General features: G+C 59.9%; 1 protein-coding gene across 5 annotated transcripts in view; it reads right to left on the reverse strand.

Moving 5' to 3' along the window:
* The window catches only part of RXRA (retinoid X receptor alpha), a 119778-nt gene that overhangs the window by 43533 nt on the left and 55993 nt on the right, over positions 1 to 20252 (reverse strand). The window contains exon 1 of one of the 5 annotated variants that reach the window (XM_033238625.1): positions 10446 to 10466. The exons of 3 other annotated variants lie outside the window; for them this stretch is intronic. The gene's annotated coding sequence lies outside the window, so the exon portion shown is untranslated. Of the gene's footprint in view, positions 1 to 8655; positions 8676 to 10445; positions 10467 to 20252 lie in introns of those variants that run through there. One more of the 5 variants, XM_033238624.1, reaches the window with a different exon arrangement.

A 20252-nucleotide genomic window follows, 5' to 3' on the forward strand; every position in this document is an offset into this window, starting at 1 on the left:
AACCAGCCCTATTAGTCATTAAACTCCTGGGAGGAGAACAGGCAGGACCCACATGTAGATGTCAAACATGTGCAGCCCAGAAGTCTCCACATCCAGAATCCCCAGGTGCAGAAGGCCAGAGAGAGAACAGCTAGGGACTGACAAGAGAAGGCAGGCAAAAGAGTGTGTCCAAGACAGACAAACACAAAATCAGGTTGCTCACATAAGTCTATGAAATATCTGCATAACCTGATGTTACTGATTCCCACAACTCTCAGAGAAGCTACCATCACCGGCCTGTGACAGACAGGGAAACTGAGGCATGGAGAAGGTGTGAGATGAGAACTGCCCCAAAGGCACACTCCCAGAAACCTGCAGCTGCCCCTAGGCCAGGCAACCACTACCATGCCCACCAGGGCACTGTGGGGACCCTGGGAATGCCACACAGCTGCCTCATCACAGCCCTGCCTCACCCACCTTCAGCTGACCCCTGCCAGAGGAAACTTGAGTCAGCTTCTTCCTTTACCAAGCCTCAGTTTCCTCATCTGTGAAATGCAGACAGGCACACCTACTCAGCAGTGAGTTCTGCTGGGCCTCAAGTCCACGCAGGCTGAGCCTGGACCCAGTCTGGGCCCTCCTTATCCAGGTCAATCCAGGGAAGCACTATGCTGACTTCAAGGCAGAAAGGACAAGAAAGCACGACTGTGCACAAATCAGCTTTGCAGGCATCTTCACTGGGGAACCCTGGGAGGAGGCCAGGCCATGCAGGGAGCCCAAACTTCAGCACTGCATTCAGAAGCCGGGCCTTGGAGTGGCCCGACCTGAGGCCCCAGGCACTCCTGGGGAGGCCGCCCACCTTTCTTCCTGGTCTCTGGGAAGAAGATGGGAATTTTAAGGCCATGGGAGAAGTCACTCCTGGATTCTTTCAGCTTCTCCACCCCACCCCCTGCTCCAGATGTAATCTGGGAAGACTGGGGAGTCAGGGGGACTCTGAATTGGAGGAGGGGACTGGAGGGTTTCTGAGACAGCCTTCCAGGCCACCTCAGGAGCTGAATTATTTAAGCCAGCTGCCCCTGGGCCCCGTTCCCAGCCCTTCCTGTTTACACAGACTCTGTCCACAGCAGACACCTTCCCAGAGCCTGGGTGACAATAGGCTGGGTGTGTTTTCTGGAATCCTCTGGAGAGAGATGCTTTTTGGTCAGGAAGAGAATATTAAAGAAGAAGAGGCAAAAAATGCCTCGACATCCTCTACTCGCAGTGAAGCGCCCTGTGCATGTACATGTGGGCTCTGTCTCTTCCAGGCCATCTATCCGTCCCCACCCCTGATAAGTGGTGGCTCCCACAGGCGTTATTCTTAAAACATCCCTACTATGGGGCCGGCGCGGTGGCTCACACCTGTAATCCCAGCACTTTGGGAGGCTGAAGCGGGTGGATCACCTGAGGTCAGGTGTCTGAGACTAGCCTGGCCAACATGGCAAAATCCCGTCTCTACTAAAAATACAAAAACTAGCCGGGCATGGTGGCGCGTGCTTGTAATCCCAGCTACTTGGAAGGCTGAGACAGGAGAACAGCTTGAACCTGGGAGGCGGAGGTTGCAGTGAGCCAAGATCACGCCATCACACTCCAGCCTGGGCAACAAAAGCAAAACTCCATCTCAAAAAAAAAAAAAAAAAAAATCCTACTTTGGACTTGCAGGGGCGCTTGTCACCAGCTGGTCTCCACTGGCTTCCATGACCCTCCAGGCTCACCCCCACACCACAGGGACAGCATCAGACACCCAGACCCAACCTGGGAGCCAGCAGACACACAACCCTCCCCGCTCAAGGGAGTGGCAGAGGGGCCTGAGTGGCAAAACTGAATGGCGGGATCCGGGAACCTCAGAACCTGAGCCGCACAGGGCCCCACAATCGCACAGCCTCACACCCCTTACACCCACCGTGCCCCCTTAGGGACCACAGGCAATCAATGTGACTCCGGACTCCAAGCAAGGAGGACTCAGGAAGCCCACAGGGACCTCCAGGGCTAAATGGAAGAGAAGAAAGCAGGCCCTGATCATGGCAGGGGCAGTGCCCAGCAGCCCTATATGGGCCAAGGCGCCTCACACAGCTACTAGATTTTTATCCTGCACAGAGGAAGTGGTGGAGTGATCGCCCCCTTGGCACAAAACTGACTCTAAAGTGCAGATACCTGGAGGCTGGGAACAAAAGCCATGTACCAGAGATGAATGCCCTGGAATGCCCAGCACCCAGGGCAGGCACAGAGCAGCTCCCTGGGCCCTCAAATGGCAGATCCTGAGTATCGGGGGCTAAGCGGCAGATTTAGTAACTTGAACTAAGGAATGTTCTTTGTCTTGACTGCTGCCTGGTAATGGCACAGGCTGCTCCCCGAGATGGTGAATTCCCACCACGGGTGTATGCAGGCACCACTCAGGACCCCAGGGACACTCACACCCCAGAGGGTCTGCTGGAAGTGGGAAGGGACGTCCCTGTTGACCAAAGTTCCTAAGCTGCACAGTTCCCTCCAGAACGCTCACCAGCGCCAGGATGCTTCTGCTGCCTGGTCCCCAGAGCAAGAAGCCTGGGGAACCCCCACCAACTCCCTTCCGGCCTCTGCCTGGCAGGCGGGGGAGGCAGAGGAGGTGGCAGGAAATGCCAGCCCGACTGTGATTGGGGAGGGGGCGAGCCCTCAGGACTCCAGCCCCCCCACCCGGGCAGCCAGGGAACCTCCGGCTCTTGGAGAGGGGAACTCAAGTCTCTATATCCCTTTGGAATCTGCAGGGCCAACCGTGGCAGGGTCTGAGCGGGCCACAGGCTAGGACCAAGGGATCAGGCCACCTGTTTAGATGAACAACAGAGGACACCCGGGCCATCCAATTCGGGGACCCAGGAAGCCCAGCGGAGGGAAGGACGGTGTTCCAGACGGGGGAGCGTGTGGTGGGGTCCTGTGGGCTCCATGGGGGGGCATCCAGGACGGTGCAGAGGGAGGGCAAGGTGCCCAGGACAGGGGAGGAGCTCGGCCTGCAGTGAGGAAGCCTACTGGGAAAACCAGCACCCAGATGAGAGCTGGTCCTCAGCCTGCCTGCTCCCGGTCCCTGCAACGTCCCTGCAACCCTGTGCCACCTGCCTGGGGAGCCCCCCCGGAACTGAAACCCCGTGGCAAGCAGCTAGCGAGCCCTCAGAGCTTCCTGGATCGCCCTCCTCCAGCCCCCACCTCCGGAAGTACTGCTTCCCCCGGCCGCCCAGGGGAGGGAGAAGGGCAGCGCTGGCGGGGACTGGGATGAGGACGTGGCAGGGACCACGGCGCGTCAAGGTTTGGGGGAAGCTGAAGGTGGTTAGTGTAGGAGGAAGAGGAAGGAAGTGCCCGCAAGCCCCAGAGGGTGAGGGGCCCTGAGGAACCAGGGTGGGGCGGGCAGCCGTACCCAACACAGGAGGTGCCGGCCATGGTGAGAACGGGTCTCTGCTTACCCTTGGGCCCACAGGACCCACTACTCCCTGATGGACAGACCCTAGGCTACCCCTTAACCTAGATGAGCCTCAGTTTCCTCTTCCATAAAATGGGCATGTCAACAGCAGAGGCTGTTGAAGATGGGTCCTATGGGCCCTTGGCAGGATGGGCTCTCCACACCTGCTGTGCATCTGTTTCCCGCCTCCCCGCAGAGGCAGGCAAAGACTCAGGCCTGTCACCTCCAGCCCCAGGAGCATGGCCCACTCGCGGCCTCCAGGCCAGGTGTCAGCTTACAGCTCAGGTGGCCCAGGCTGGAATTTCAGCTCTTCTGAGGTTACCCTGCCCTTTCCCCAACCAACACCCTGGCCCCAAATCTCAGCCCCATCTGAGGACAGGCCAGATTGGCCCTCCTGAATAGTCAGGAGAGACCCAGGCCTGCCTCCACAGGAGCATCTGATGGCGGAGCCCCCCACAGGCAATGTCAAGGGGCTCCATGGGGAGGTCCAGCCCCTCCCTCGGCCAGGCCTATGAAGTCATCCACCTGCAGGAACCTGGACACTCAGGCCCCTGCTCTGAGCCAGGGGTGCCCCAGAACCACCCAGACTCTGAAGGAGAGAGGAGGATGGGGCCTGACACACCAATGCGTCCATCTCCCTCACTGTAGCACGCACCTGCTCACAAGACCCCCAGGAAGTGGCCCTAAGGACTGCCGGCTCCTGGGTGCCCTGCAGGCCCCACACAGACCCCTGGCCGGCCTACTCCCTAGCCCTGCCCTACCCAACCTTCCGTGACACACACAGGGATGCCCCAAGGGTCCATGATCAGCCCCCCAGGGCTGGCCAGTGGGCCAGGAGGGAAGGGGTGAGAAGGAAGCTGCAGTGGACACAGGAAGCCACGGTGAGGCCAAGCGGGACTCCACCAAGGGAGGGACAGAGATCTGGGTCTGCCCCAGACACAGTGCCACAGTCCTGCCAGCCCCATGGACATGTGGGAGCTGGGAGTGACTAGGATTGCAGAGCCAGCACGGACAGGCTCCTGCCAGGACTGAGAGGGGACAGACACTTCCCTGAGAGCCCACAGTGTCCCGGCCTCAGGACCGAGCCCAGCCAGGCCAGGTCGGTCAGGCTCTGGATTCCTGTCTGGCCTCTGCCTCTGTGAGTTTGGTCCCCCAGGTTCCACGTGACCAAGAGACCTTCAAGGACTCTGAATACCAAACCCACCTTTATGATCACCCACCCCTGCACAAATGCAGAGAAAGCAGCATCTTGACTCCCTATCCCCTCACCCAGGAGGAGCCAAACACTGGCCTCTCCCTCCTTGAGCTCCACGGGGCCCCCTGACATTGCCTCCCACCCCTCTGCCCTCCCAGCCCAAGAGGACCCCATGGCAGGGACCTTGTCCAGTTTCCCCAGTGCAAGATCAGGAGCTGGCACAAGGGGAGACTGGGAGACGCAGGGTAGCGAAGGGGCGTGACATCAAGATGAGGGGCCCAGAGGTGCTGCCTGAGGCCTCTGGCCCCTGAGGCATGTAGCATACAAGTGCAGCTGGCCAGGCAGCTCAGTCCGCAGGGGAGACGGATCCAAAGGCAGGGGCAGATCTGCAGCCCAGACCTACAAGACCCTGCCAGGGCCCTTCCCCAGAGACCTCCACGAGCTGCCAGGGCATGAGAACGAGGAGTAGTGACCCACAAACCTTGACCTTCCCCAAGCCTCAGTCAGGAGACACCAACCTAACACCCTTCAGTCTTGACTGACCTCAAATTCCCAGGGCACTGGCAGTGGCCCCTCACGGAGACAAGCCCCATCAAGGCCCAAAGGGCCTCAGCAGGAAAACCACTCTTGATTATAAAACTTACAGTCTATAAGACTCAGCTTAGGGCGATGCCTGTGAAGGCATCCAGCAAGTGTGCAATGACACATCTGCACTGTCACTGCCATCAACATCACCGTTGCCACCATCATCACCGTCATCATCGCCACCACCATCATTACGATCACCATCACCATCATCATCACCATCATCATCACCACCATCACTACGATCACCATCACCATCATCACTGTCATCACCACCATCACCACTGCCATCACCAACATTAACATCACCATCATCACCAGCATCAACATCAACACCATGATCATCACCATCAATACTAACATCACCATCATCACCACCATCACCAACATTAATATCACCACCATCACCACCACCATATACATCACCACCATCATCACCACCATCACTACCATCACCACTACCATCATCACCAACACACATTAACATTCCCATCATCACCAGCATCAACATCAACACCATCATCATCACCAACATCACTGTCATCATCACCACCATTACCACCACCACCATCACTATAGTTACCACGACCATCATCAACATCAACACCATCATTGCCACCAACATCACCATCACCGCCATCATCATCACTACAGTCACCATAATCACCACCATCAACATCAACACCATCATCACCACCATCAATACTAACATCACCATCATCGCCATCACCAACATTAATATCACCACCATCATCAACACCATCATCACCATCACTACCATCACCACTACCATCACCAACACACATTAACATCACCATCATCACCAGCATCAACATCAACACCATCAACATCAACACCATTATCACCACCAACATCACTGTCATCATCATCACCACCATTACCACCACCACCATCACTATAGTTACCATGACCATCATCGACATCAACACTATCATTGCCACCAACATCACCATCACCGCCATCATCACTACAGTCACCATAATCACCACCATCAACATCAACACCATCATCACCACCATCAATACTAACATCACCATCATCCCATCACCAACATTAATATCACCACCATCACCACCACCATCATCACCACCATCACTACCATCACCACTACCATCACCAACACACATTAACATCACCATCATCACCAGCATCAACATCAACACCATCAACATCAACACCATTATCACCACCAACATCACTGTCATCATCATCACCACCATTACCACCACCATCACTATAGTTACCATGACCATCATAGACATCAACACTATCATTGCCACCAACATCACCATCACCGCCATCATCACTACAGTCACCATTATCACCACCATCAACATCAACACCATCATCACCACCATCAATACTAACATCACCATCATCACCACCATCACCAACATTAATATCACCACTATCACCACCACCATATACATCACCACTATCATCACCACCATCAATACTAACATCACCATCACCATCACCAACATTGATATCACCACCGTTACCACCACCATATACATCACCACCATCACCATCATTGCCACCATCACCACTACCATCATACCATGATGACCATCACCATTAACATCACCATCAACACCATCACCATTACCACCATGACTACTATCAACGTCACCATCATCACCATCACCACCACCACCACCATCACCACCACCATCACCACCACCACCATCACCAACATCAACACCATCATTACATCATCATCATCACCACCATCATCACCATCACTATCAGCTAAGCAAACCCTTGCCCTGCTCCACTGTGCAGATGGCAAGCTGAAGCCCAGACAGAGATGTTGACAAGTTTTGTGACAAGTAGCAAGGGGATGGTGTTTTGGGTCCTCTTGGCCATAGTGAACAAGTTGAGGACTGATCAGGGGCAGAAGGAAGAACAGGAAGTGGTGCTCAGGCTGATGGCCACCCTTGCACAGCCCATTCATACAGCCCAGGGGCGCTGAGGTTAGACCTGGTGGTGGCAGGTACAGCTGCAGCCCAGCCACAGTGAGGGAAGTGGAAAGCATACCTAGGAGGAAGAGGGTGGTCAGGAGGGGGCTCCCCATGAGTAGTCAGCGCCTGCACTGAGGAAGCATTCGAGACAGAGCTGAGAGATGAAGACATCTGCTAACTGGAGCATGAGGGCCCAGGTCTTTGCAGGAACCCCACCCTGCCATGCCTACTCCCCCAAGAAGCCCACCATGGGAGCTGAGGCCACAGGCCTCCCACCACGCCCAGCTACATTCAACCAAATATGCACGAGCCACCTTTCCCAAGTCTTGCAGCTGTTGCTGTGATCACCCACCAGGCTGGCGGGGCTGTCAGATGCCCATGGTGGCCACTGTCCAGGGATGCCCCAGGCGCTAAGGGGCACACTTAATCTGGGGCCAGGCTGCCTGAAACACCATGGTTCAGAAGAGGAAACAGCCCCAGAGCTGCATCCCCTCCCAAATTCTTCACAGCTTAGAGGCAGATGGGGACGAGGGGGGCACACCTGGGCCAGGCAGCTGGGAGGTACAGGCCAAACCCTTGCCAGACTCCTGGTCCTCTGTGACCCAGCCTCCTGGTTGTGTCATGCCCCCTTCACCACCCTCTGTGTGCCCCAGTCCTACAGGGAGAAGAGCGCCCAGGCCGCTCATGGCTTCAGGCTGACGGCAGAGCTGGCTGCACCCCTCCCTGCCCGGCTCACCCTGTACTTGGTGCAATTGCCCCCGACGCTGGCTCAGGAAATGCCAATTACCCACTGTCACTTCCCACTTCCCCATGACTCCAGGGCTTCCCAGGGCAGGGTGGGTTTTTTCTTTTTTTTTAGGAGAAGCCAAGTGATCACCTGCAGAACTGGCCCCTAACAGGGACAAGCAGGCAGGGTCTGTCCCCAGAGGGCTGAGAGGCTGGCAATGACTGGCCAGTAGCTGTGGGACTCAGAGCCCCATCCCAGAGTGCCTGCCCAGGGCCGGGCTCCCAACGCAGCTGCTACTCCTGCACCCACCCGACAGGCACAAACCTCAAGGGACGCCCATCCCCAAGGTGCAGCCCGCATGGCCAGAATGAAGTCCTGAACCCAGGGGCCAGGACCAGGGACCCCAAATCTGAGGCTGGCCCTTTTAGGAGAGCTACAGGGCATCTGATTTTACCTGGAAGCACCCACATCCCTCCAGCCTAAAGATGGCTGGGGTAAGCGAGAATTCATGTAGCCTCATTAACGGGGTCACCCACCCATCCCAGGGACCCAGAAGTCAGGAGCGCTTGGACCAGCCAGCGCCAAAGAGGAAGCCAGAGGAGTGCCGTGATGGAAATCGCCCAGCTCCAGGGCCAGGCCTGTCCAGCCACTCTCACTCCACTGGTTCCCAAAAGGAGCTCCTGCTGTGAGGGTACAGGGAGGAGGCAGGCTCAGGGCCACCCACCCAGAAAGATGCCAAGAGGCCCTGAAGAGTCCTGAGAGCTGCTTTCCAGCTACAAAGCTGGAGACACTCAGCAAGCTGACCTGTGCCCCTGTACGGCCATTCCCCATGAGGCATGGTGAGCAGACTACCCGACTGCTGCCTGGGGCAGACGCTAGGAGGGTGGGAGTCAAGCCCCAGTCCTGGCAGAGTCCCCATGGGAGGAAGCAGAGTCACGGAAAGGGCATGATCAAAGGCGTGGGGCCACCAGGAAGCTGGTAGCCCCAATCGCCTGTGTGTGGCGTCTTCCCCACCCTCCCCCACCGCAAAATGGAGGCTCTGACACCGGGGCCTGCCCTGCCCACTGCACCAAGCTGGGTGACTCTCACGGCCCCCTGCAAACACACAGACTCCCTCAGGTGATAGAGGAGCTGCTGTAGGCCACAGCTCCCACAGCTCAAACACCTACTGCAGGTGCACGCCAGGCGACATTTCATTACACAGCTCACAGAAGGGTAACAATGGGGAGAAGCTTCTCCTGCGCCTGTCCTGCAGGGGAGGAACCGGGGCTCAAGGAGGCAAGATGCTTCCAAGCCCAGAACAAGAGCTGCCAGGCCAAGGCCTGGAGCCCTGGCCTTCTGAAGCCTCAGTCCACCCCTTGGCCACCCCTCGACCACCAGGGTGGCCAGACACAGCAGACGCCCATGAGCCCTGAGAGTTCCAGCAATGACGCCCACCTTGGAGGACAGGCACCAGCCCAGGGACTTGGCAGGACGCTCACCTCTCCAGGGCCAGGCAGGGGCTCCTGGGCACCAAAGCCTCCCTTCCAGGCCGTACCCCTGAACTGTCTCTAGCACCTCCACAGGGCCAGACCTTCGAGGAGGGTGAGTGGGAAGCAGGGGAATTCCTGGAGAAACCCCGCCTGCCCCACAGCCCGCCTGTGCGGCGAGGGGGCCCCAGCCTGTGGGCTCCTGGGGGTAGTTCCCCTTCAACAGGAAAATAAATGATTCTTGTTTCATTTTGAGCCATGTGGCTCTTGGTGGCTCGGAGGCCCCACCGCCGCCGCCAGCAGCTCTGTCGTGGAACGGCCGGGCTTTCCACCCTCAGGGCGGCTCTCCACCCTCACGTGCACGGCCACTTGGCTCAGAAACACAACTACAGACCCTCAGGTCCCACCCGTGGTGGAGCGTGGCCAGCTCCACGCAGGAGGCCGACATGATGGTTCCGTCGGGGACTCTGGAAAGATCAGGGCAGAGGACGCTCCCCCAGGCAGGTCCTGGGGCCTGGCGTGGGGCCAGCCTCTCTGGGGGATGTCCCCGGTCCTCCCATGGCCGGTGGAGCAGCACCACTTGCAGATGTGGTTAGAGCAGGCAGGGCACAGCTGCTGGGGCCGCGCAGTGGACAGAGTCCAGGCAGGGAGTCCCCAAAGGACACAGCACCTGCTCAGCACCCAAGGCTGGCAGTGGGGGCCCTCTCCGGCTGGTCCCAACTTTCCAAGAACCCCCTCCACACCCGTGCCATAAGCCCAGGCCCACCGTAGCACACTGCATCCCCCCCACAGAAGAGGCTCGCCACCTACACACCCTAGCTGGGTGCCTGTCATGTGCAGGGGCCCAACTGGCAAGGCACCTGCAGACTGGGGACAGGGCCTCACCCATGAGACAGACCGAGAATAGGACGTCAGCCCACTAAGCAGGACTTCCCTCATCACAGCCCTGGCATGGGCGCCCTCCCTGCCTCTGCCACCCCCAGGACCAGGGCTGTGGCGGAGCTCACCCGCACCAGCCCAGAGGCTCAACTGCACCCAGACTTGCCTCTTCCAAGCTCAGCCTCAGCGCATCCCTCCTGCCCCACAGAAACTTGCTGAGGGCCCGGGTCAGGCTCGTCACCACTCTGGGCAAGACAAACCAGCCCGTGGCCACGGATGCCACAGGCTGAGCCTCAGAAACCTCCCTCCTGGCTGCCATGCCTGCTGTGAAGGGCCTGGCCCCCCACCCACTGTCCCAGGCTAGGGGCTTTGAACTTTGAGAGTGTAATGAGGAGCCCTGGGAACTTCTGGCAGTGACAGAGTGGACATCCTGCCAAGTGACCCGTGGAGGGGACAGCAATGGAGAGAAGGGTATGCTGAGCTGGCTTTAGCCTGGCCTGGGCTAGGTCTGAACTTGGCCACTTCTAGGGGGGCCTGGGCCCCTACCCACTGTGTGCCAGACTCCCCTTCCCCTTCCCCTTCCCTTAAGCCCAGGGAGAGGGGAGTGGGCTCCACCCTGCACCAAGGAGATGCCAACCCAGGAGACTGAAAGGAAATCCTTCTGGGGAATCCAGGCAAGCGCAGGCCCCAGCCCACTGTCCCCAGGATGGCCACCCTCATCCTCGCCAAGGCTCTGACCCAAGGCCTCACTGCATCCCCTCCCAGTCACACCAATCAGCACGTATCAGGGTACTGTGGCAGCAGGAGGGGACGAGCCACTGGCCTGCGGACGTGAGGGTGAACAGGTGGCAGGCAGCGTCTCTGCTCCTCAGCGCCGAGCCCCAAGAACCCGAGACGGGGCTGCAGCCAGCGTGCACAGCAACTCCGAGCCTAGCCAGCAGCCCCCAGGGGCCTCGGAAGGAAAGGGAGGGAAGGACAGGCCGGCGGCAGCTATGGAGTCTCTCTCCAGACTCCAGGTGACTCCATCCACAGAGTGTCTCCCACAGGAATGTCCGCCAGCCCCCTGTACAGGCAGAGTCAGACATGGCCAAGTCCAAACCTAGCCCAGGCCAGGCTAAGGCCAGCTCAGCACACCCTCTCAACCACTGTCTCCTCCACTGGTCACTTGGCAGAATGTCCACTCTGTCACCACCAGAACTTCCCAGGGCTCCCTATTACACCCCCAAAATCCAAAGCCCCAGGCCTAGGACAGAGGCACCCACGCCCTGGCCCCCCTAGCCCTCTGGGGCTAGCCCTCTGCTGTTCCAGGGCTCCCCATTACATCCCCAAAGTCCAAAGTCCCTGGCCCAGGACAGAGGCACCCAAGCCCTGGTCCCCTAACCCCCTGGGGCCGGCCCTCTGCTGTCCCTATCCAGCACCCTTCCCAGCCTGCTTGGCCTCACCAACCTCCACTTCTCTGAATCCCATGAGCAACCCCCAGGCGGTGACCAAAGCTAGCATCCACGTGTGCGGGGAACCCAACAAAACTGCATTTCCACCATCTTCTCCCCTCCTGACAAATCCAGGAAAACGGGTTCCGTGCAATGGGAACAACGTGCACTCTGTGCCATCCAGAGGGGCAGGGGATGGGAGCGAGCTGGGGGCATCCATGACAGGACGGGCCAGGTGGCAGACATGACTCTCCAAGGAGGACCCAGGAGACCAAATCCCTCCTTGGAGGACCAGAGCTTGGCAGGGAGGTGAGAAACCCAGCTTAGGGGATGGGGTAAAGAGGACACAGGCCTGAGGCCACCCTGCCTCCTCAGCAGGTCACCGGGTCTCAGCCCTCTGGGGCATCCAGCAGGAAGAAGGGGAGCCAGAAATGTGCCTTCCAGGGCTTCTGACCCCCACACAGTCCGTCCAGCAGCAGCCTCCGTGAAGCAGGGAGGGGGCTCCATCCCTCCAGAGAACGCACAGCCTCCAGACACCTGGAGACCCTCAGCATCTGCCCCAGGGCACCCGGCTGTCACCTGGCTCATGAGGAGGAGGGGGCAGAGGAAGGACAGCGAAGGATGACTCCCCTCCTCACCCAGGTGCAGGAAGACCAGGGAAAGGGGCCGGGAAAGCCCGAGGCGCCCAGAATGGCGGCCACCAACTCCAGAAGCTAAAACCTCCCCACGCCTGACTCACAGGAGAGGCTCCTGCTCAGGGCCTTTCACTCAGCTTCACACCCAACACTAAGCTGATGCTTTAGATGACTCCCCAGAGGATAAGCAGTCAGACAGAGGTAACGGTGGGAGAAAGGACCATCACCACGAGGCCATGGGGAAAGGTGTACGAATCAAAGTCCAGCAGCCAAAAATACAACAGACCCTGGGTCCCACTCCTGCACGCGACCGGAACAACATCCCAAGTCATCCCCAGGAGGGACAGTAAGTGTGCTCCGGGAGATGCTGAGAGTGCCTGGCCCAGCCACCAGATGCCCGCAGTGACCCCAACACATGTGCCTGTGCACGCAAGTGCACACACACACACTGCTTCTAGCTGAGAACACCGAAGACATCCCCAGCCCTGAGTGAGGTGCACACAGTCTAACAGCCCAGGACCCCTGAGTGAGGTGCACACAGTCTAACAGCCCAGGACCCCTGAGTGAGGTGCACACAGTCTAACAGCCCGGGACCCCTGAGTGAGGTGCACACAGTCTAACAGCCCGGGACCCCTGAGTGAGGTGCACACAGTCTAACAGCCCGGGACCCCTGAGTGAGGTGCACACAGTCTAACAGCCCGGGACCCCTGAGTGAGGTGCACACAGTCTAACAGCCCGGGACCCCTGAGTGAGGTGCACACAGTCTAACAGCCCGGGACCCCTGAGTGAGGTGCACACAGTCTAACAGCCCGGGACCCCTGAGTGAGGTGCACACAGTCTAACAGCCTGGGACCCCTGAGTGAGGTGCACACAGTCTAACAGTCTAGGATGTTTTCTGCAGAAAAGTAACTTAATACAAATTCAAACCTCCTGTCATATCAAGAAAGCTGACCTGGAAAATTCTTTCTGTGCCCACTTTACAGATGAGTACACCAAAGCCAAGAGCTGAAGAGGCCTCTCGTGGCCACCACGGGGCGCAGAGCTAAGAGTCCTATAAGCGCTTCCTGCCCTCCAGGAAGAGTCACCGAAGGGATCTGAATTCAGACTCCCCAATGTCACCTCCAAAACAGAAATCAGAGTTCTTTGCTGCAAGAGGCTGGGGCTTTCAAAAAACCTTGGGCTCACAGAGTCAGGCTGGGAAGGCGCCTTCACCATCACCCCAGACGGCCCAAGCGAGGCAGGTGCTTGGGGGAAAAGGGGAGACACTGAGCCCAGAGAAGCCCAGGACAGGCTCATGGTCACCAGTAAGTCAGGGCTGGCGCCGGGACGAGTGTGCGGGACAGGCAGGCCGCACACCTGCTGCTTACTGACAGCACAAAATGAGGGAAACGCTCGTGGATGGCTCCGTAAGGCAGGTGGCCCTGGTCAAGGACTGCGGGGTCCCCAGGTGCACTGTGTTCTATTTCAGATGTCTGCTCCAAAACCAAGTGGCTCCTAGAGACTGCCCGGCACAGCCTCACCTGGCATCCATCAACGCCCATGCAGTGCTGAGGAAGGCTGGGCTAAATATTTACAAATTGCGAAAGGACTTTTAAAAGGCCTGGGAAAATCGAGATGGTCCAGGCTTGCACCCTGGCCAGACCGATCCGGTCTAAGTCCCTCCCTGAGGCTCCCCGTGGTCTTGGAAAGTTCCTCCACGGCACTGAGCCTGTCTTCCTGTACCGTGGGCACCGAGAGCGCATCCTTCTAGGGACGTCTGTGAAGACACATGAGCACTCCACATGGGCCCTGGCACTCTGTGCATGCCAATTAACAGACCTCCTTGCCATGAAAAAGAAACGGGACGTGAGCCAGGGCCGGGCAGGGCCGAGCAGCCGGGAGCCGGCTCTGGCCTCCATCAGCAGGATGGGTGTGGGGACCCTACGACTCAGGCCCCTCACTCCCTGCAGAGAAGGGCTGCCCCTACTTCTCCCCTCTCAGCCACCCCACACCGCAGCCACAGCAGCGGCCCAGGGCAGGCGGAGGCTGACCGTTTACCCCCAGTCTGGTCGCTTAACCTCCCTGCTGCTCGCTGGCACAGTGTCCCAATGCTGGGCTCAGGAGAACAGAGTCAGGTCCACTGCACCCCTCCGGCTACACAAGTCCCTGCCACCACCCAGCCTCAGTTTCCTCATCTTTAAAATGGGAGTGGGGCAGACCCCAAGGGGTCCTCCACAGAGCCTCAAGGTAAGGAGAGGGAGGAGAACCACCCACGCTCCCACCCTTGTCCAGAGCCCAGAGTCCGGGTCTTTCCTCTGGAACAAAGTGGCCTGAAAGGAGTCCTCAGGCCCAGACACCCAGGGGAGACCAGAGAACCCAGTGGTACTGGCCTTGGGCTGCAGGACAGGGCCAGCCTCAGTTTGCTCATCTGTTGCTGACAGCGGCAGCCTGGGAGAATCAGAATGTTCCCAAGACACCCTCAGCACGGCCACGTACGGAGCAGCCGTGACCAGGCCACAGGCATACTCCATGGAGCAGGGTGTCCCAGACCTGGCCCCCACACCTCTCCAGCCTCTCCCCACCTGGGGTCCCCAGATCCTCTCCCCGACAGCCCCAGCAGACCTGCCATGAGTCCCACACTCCAAAGGCAAGACACAGGCACCCTCCCAGGCCACATGGAGTGGCCACCAAACCTGGCCCTCACCTGCCAGCCACCTGCGGTCCCATGCCCGCCAGGCCAGGTCACTGCCCGAGAGAGAGGCGAGAAGGTGCAGCCTCATGGCGAGAGCAGGTGACAGGTCCCACCACAGGGGCGGCCCCATCGGCCACCGGCCGGGGGGCTCAGGGTCCCACAGCCTCGGGCGATGCAGTGCGGCAGCTGGGTGGGCAGGAAGGGGCCTCAGGGAGGCGGCTGAGCAGAGCTGGAGTCTCTTCCAGGCAGCCTGGAGCTGGTTGTGAGCAAGTGGTGCTCATGCTGGCCTGGCAGCCCAGTTCCCCTTTCCCAGAGCCGCCTGGTCCCCCACCCTCAACCAGACACCTGTGACCACAAGCGGCTGCCATTGGCCAAAGCCAAGAGCTTCTTGGAAGAGGACAAGGACCCCGGCCTCATTTCCTCAATCTGAGACACGATCGTCACGCCCGCAGCTGGTGCAGCAGATGGTCTGCCACCCAGCAAGGGCCGGGGCAGGACAAGGGCAAGGCCCGGACGTTGGGCAGCCCCAAGTTCAAATCCGGCTCCACCAAGCCAGCTGCCCATTGCAGGCAGATCAGGTGACCTGGCTGAGCCCATTCCCCATCTGCGTGCTGGGGTGCACGGTGCCAGCCGGCACGCAGGAGTGCTGGATAACCGGACACAGGGTGCCTGTACTTGTCCTGGCCTGGAGCGGTGGCCTGAAAGAAGCCCAGGCAATGTTTGGGGGCCACCACCGCTCGCCCAGGCCCTCATATCCCCACCATGACATCCCCACCTGCTCCCAGCAAGGGCTACATTGAGCAGGGAGCCCTGGAGAGGCCAGCACACGGGTCCTGGGGGGTGTCCTGTGGGGGGCGTGGGGGACGCAGAGGCCTGAGTCCAGGAAACAGGCCGGGAGTCAGGCCTGGCAGGGCAGGGGCCGGAATGGAGCAGAGCCTCGGATACTGGTGAGGCAGGGCCTAAGCAGCTCTGGATGGAACCCCCCTTGGGGGGCTTGAGGAAGCATGCAGGCAGGAAGGGGCCTTCATGGCCCCCAGCCTCCCTCCCGCCACACAACGACGGCTTTCTTCCAGGGCACAGAATGCCTTTTGTGGCCCATCAGCCAATGGCCAAGCCCAACGCCGGTAGTGAGCATGGGGGTGTGGACATGCAGCTTTCAGCCCTGCCAGCCCCTGGCATGCTAGTGGGGGTCCTCAGTTCCCACCCACCCAGGAGGCCTGAGACCCAACCAGCTCTGTCCACAATAGGCTGCCCTGCCCAGGCTGCAGAGGCCATGGCCCGGGAACCAGGCCTCAAGGAAGGCTGTGCAGGGGTAGCTCTGAGCCGCAGGGCCTCACAGCCCACGCCCCGTCGTCTGTGCCCATCCCAGGCCAGGAACTTCCTGCCTGCCCCACCAGTGCTGGGGACAGGCCGCAAAGTTGTCACGCAGGGCTGGAGGGGAACCAGAATTCTCCCGTGATGGCACCCCCACACGCTCACACCCGTCTGAAAACCCTTCTGCAGGCGGTGCTCAGGGCTGGAGGCCAGGCTGACCCTGAACCACAGGAGGGCACTGCCCCGCCTGAGCACAAGGAAACCCACTGCCCCCAAAACCCCAAGGTATCAGCGTCAAGGCGGCAGGTGGCACACAGAGGGCTCCTTTCCTCCTAGAAGACAGAAAAGGGCCAGAGAACCCTCGCCCCCAGGCTGACCGGGTGACGGCCCAGTACAGCCCCACCTCGGCCTCTTCCTCCAGCCCTGGCCCCTGCCCCACAGCACGCCCTGCATGGGTCCACACAGCTGCTCTGCCTGCACCCACAGCTCCGCCAGCTGAGGGGCCCAGGGCAGGTCCCTTCCCTCCTGGGTCTCACCCACCACAAAAGCCCACGCTCTGCAGAACCCACTAAACTCTCAAGTCTCCCTAGCTTTGGGCTGTCCCGAGCTTGCTAGTGTCTCCACTGCTGCCACATCCCCTGATTCCAACCTCAGTCACTGGGGACCCCAGCACAGTTCGCTTTCCTCTGCACTGCCAGCCCAGCCACGTGCAGCAGGAACCACGTGCAGCAGGGAACCATGAATGTCTGCCCGGTTTGGAGTTCAAATGCGATGAGGGAGGTCCCCGAGGTGACACTGAGGAGGGTCCAGGACTCCCTGCCGGAGTGACAGTGTGGAGGGTCCGGGACTCCCCCCACCAGGGTGACAGTGTGGAGGGTCCGGGACTCCCCCCACCAGGGTGACAGTGTGGAGGGTCCAGGACTCCCAGCTCTAGTGAGGAGAAGATAGGCTTTTGTTGAGCTGGTGTCTGTACCACAGGCACATGCTAGTCTCATAATAACAACACAAACAACCCCCAAGGCCTGGTTTCATCAAGACCCGGACCAGATGGTCCCTCAGCCTCCTGAGTGTTGGCCGGGATCCCTCCTCCCTCCTCTGAACTTTCCAGCTTTCTGCTCATCTGGTTCAGGGCCTGGAACCTGGACAAGCTCGTCCGACGGACGGACGAGGGGATGGGACGGTTCTGCCTGGAGTGAGGGTCACAGCCCACCTATCTGTCCTCATGCAGCCCAGGTCGAAGCTTTATTCCCAAGAGGCACACCGAGCCACCACACCAACTGCCACCTCAGCTGTGACCCCCAGATCCTCACCAGCTGCCTGAGGGCCTGGTTCCCAGAGTGGGGCGGGGAGTGGGGGGTGCGAGGCCCCCATGGGAACCTCCAGCCCTCACCCCATCAATGTGCTTCATTCATGTCCAACAAGCCTCACTGACAGCGAAGCGGTGCGGTCTCATGAGATTCGGAATGAGGGTCCGTGTCCCCGTCCCACCCATGCCGCAGGGTTGACCTCAGCCCCAGAGGGGACAGGCAAGGTCCAAGACTGCAGGGCCCCTCACAGAGCCAGCAGAGACTGACCTCCCACCTCAGCAGGTCTGGTGCTGGCCCCCGGACACATCCTGACCTGCAACAGGCTCCCAGCCCGCCACATCCGCTCAGGCCACACAAGACAGCCTCACCTCCATCCTGCCTCACCCTGACGTGGCTCACCAGTGAGAGAAAGACGCCCACAGCAAGCCCTTCTGGGGTGAAGCGGCCTGGGCTCTCAGCCCCTCACAGCCCACCCATGTGTGCTGACACCAGGCAAGCCTCTGGCAGGACATGGGCTTAGATGGGTCCACCCTGTCTGTCCCCACCTCTGTGCACACACATAGCCACATCTGCCCAGCCACCCACAGCATGAGATCCCAGCAGCCCAGGGCCTGCCCCTGGGGCACAGCCAGGTGGTTCCAGTCCCACCGCAGCCCCTTCTGAGCCCTTCAGCCACGGTCTCGCTAACCAGGCCCTGTCCAGACAGCCCGAAGGTACGCCTGCATTCGGCCTGTCCCAGAACTCTGCGCCCAGCACTGGGGCAGAGTCCACATTCGCTGAACGCTGCCCTCAGGTGGGCGGGGCCTCCCCAGCCAGAACCAGAGGCCACCCGGGACCAGTTCTCACGCACATGTCTTCCCAGTTCAGAGAGGGCAACGCTACAGACCAGGGTCTCCCAGAGAGCCGGCGGTTACACAGTTACCAGTCCACCCTCACACTGCCCACCCAGGCCTCAGCACCCTACCCTGGATAACTGGAGGGGGTTGACTCATAACCCAAAAGGCCCCGCCCTCATGAATTCACACCCCAGCACTCTGTGAATCTCACATACCTACTGTTCCATCAGTGCACAAGGGCCCATGGTGTCTAGTCCCCAGCCTCTGGCCCACTCTGCCAGTCCAGCAAAGCCAAGACAGCAGCCAGGGGCTTTTCCACAGGACAGGCTGCAAGGGCAGGGCTTCCCACCAGATGCCCTGGCCCTGCCCCAGCCCCCAGCTCCAGTCTCCTCAGCACCCAGCTCCCGGCCCCCAGGGAGCCCCACTGCAGCCCCCACTGTCTCTCCAGGTCTCACTCCTTCCAGCCAAGGTGCTGAAGGCCAGAGCTTGGGTTCCAGCCAGAGCCCTCCGAGCCCAGTCAAAAGCACACACAAACGCATACACCACCCAAACCTCTTCCTTCCTCCCCACGTGCAGCCAGCAGCGAGCGTGCAGACAGGGGCAGCAGCAGGTCGGGAGGTAGATGCCAGCCCAGGGGGCGGGGAACACTATCTCCCAGCAGCTACACCTTGGCTCAGCCCGCTGCCCTGCCCCCCACATCCTGGCAGGGCTTGTGTGCATCTTGGTGGGGGTGGAGGGTCATTACAGAGCAAAGTGCCCAGCTTGCCCACTAGCCTCTCCCAAATTCCTGGGTCCAGGGACAGAGGGAGAGGAGGGGATATGGGGAGGACCCCGCTGACTGCTACACCGAGGAGGCGGTGGCTGCACCTGCCCACAGGGTACGGTTTTCATCTGAGCAGCCCCCACCGGGAGGCTGCATCCAACTCGTCCTATGGGCCCCACACGCCGAAGGCACCTTGTGGCCACTTTACGAGGGAGCACCTTGCGGCACACCCTGCTGAGCACCCCGGGGAGGTCGGGCTAATCTGCGGTGAAGCCCTTCAAAGCCCTAACCAGGGCCGCTGAAGAAACAGGCAGAGCCAGGAGGCCCCACCCCCAAATCCACCTGAGGAACTCGGTCATTCACTTGCCTACCTGCCGGCCAGATCCCTCAAGGCCAGCGCCACCCTCTCTACCACAAGGGCCTGTGGCCACAGAGGAGGAAGAAGGGCGGGCGCCATAGAGACCATGGTGTCCTGCCCCACCCAGCCCCCACTGTCTCCCACCAGCCCCTCTCAGCCCCTGGCCTGGCCCTTACAGCACACACGGTCATTCCCTCTCCATCTTCCTGCCAGGGACACCTCCTCCAGGAAGCCTTCCCTCTCCTGCTCAGACAGTTAGAAGATCCAACAGGGCCCAGCCCTGAGAGACAGCCCTGAGAGAGCCCCTCTCAGCACTCTGCCCCAGCGCTGTCAGTGCTAAGGTCTGAGCTCAACTCCTCCGGACAGCGCTCTACCAACAGGTGAGACCAGCCACACCCCTGGTCCCAGGACCCAGCCCAGGCTGGGCACCTTGGCTGCGCACTCCCACACCCCTGCCTCTTCAAAGCCTCTGCAGCTCCAAGATCTCCCTCCCCAGGGTGCCCCTCTCCAGGGCCTCCCTCAACCTTCCCAGCCCATGTCTGTCCTTCAAATCAGTGCCCACTGCAGGCTCTGACAGCAGCAGCGGCTCAGAGAAGGAAAACCCCTTGTCTGGATCATGGAGCTGGCCCGAGGCCCCTCTGGGTTCAGACTCAGTCTCT

The sequence above is a fragment of the Trachypithecus francoisi genome, unplaced genomic scaffold (genome assembly GCF_009764315.1).
Source record: "Trachypithecus francoisi isolate TF-2019V2 unplaced genomic scaffold, Tfra_2.0 Lachesis_group16, whole genome shotgun sequence".
In the NCBI taxonomy this organism is placed as follows: domain Eukaryota; kingdom Metazoa; phylum Chordata; class Mammalia; order Primates; family Cercopithecidae; genus Trachypithecus; species Trachypithecus francoisi.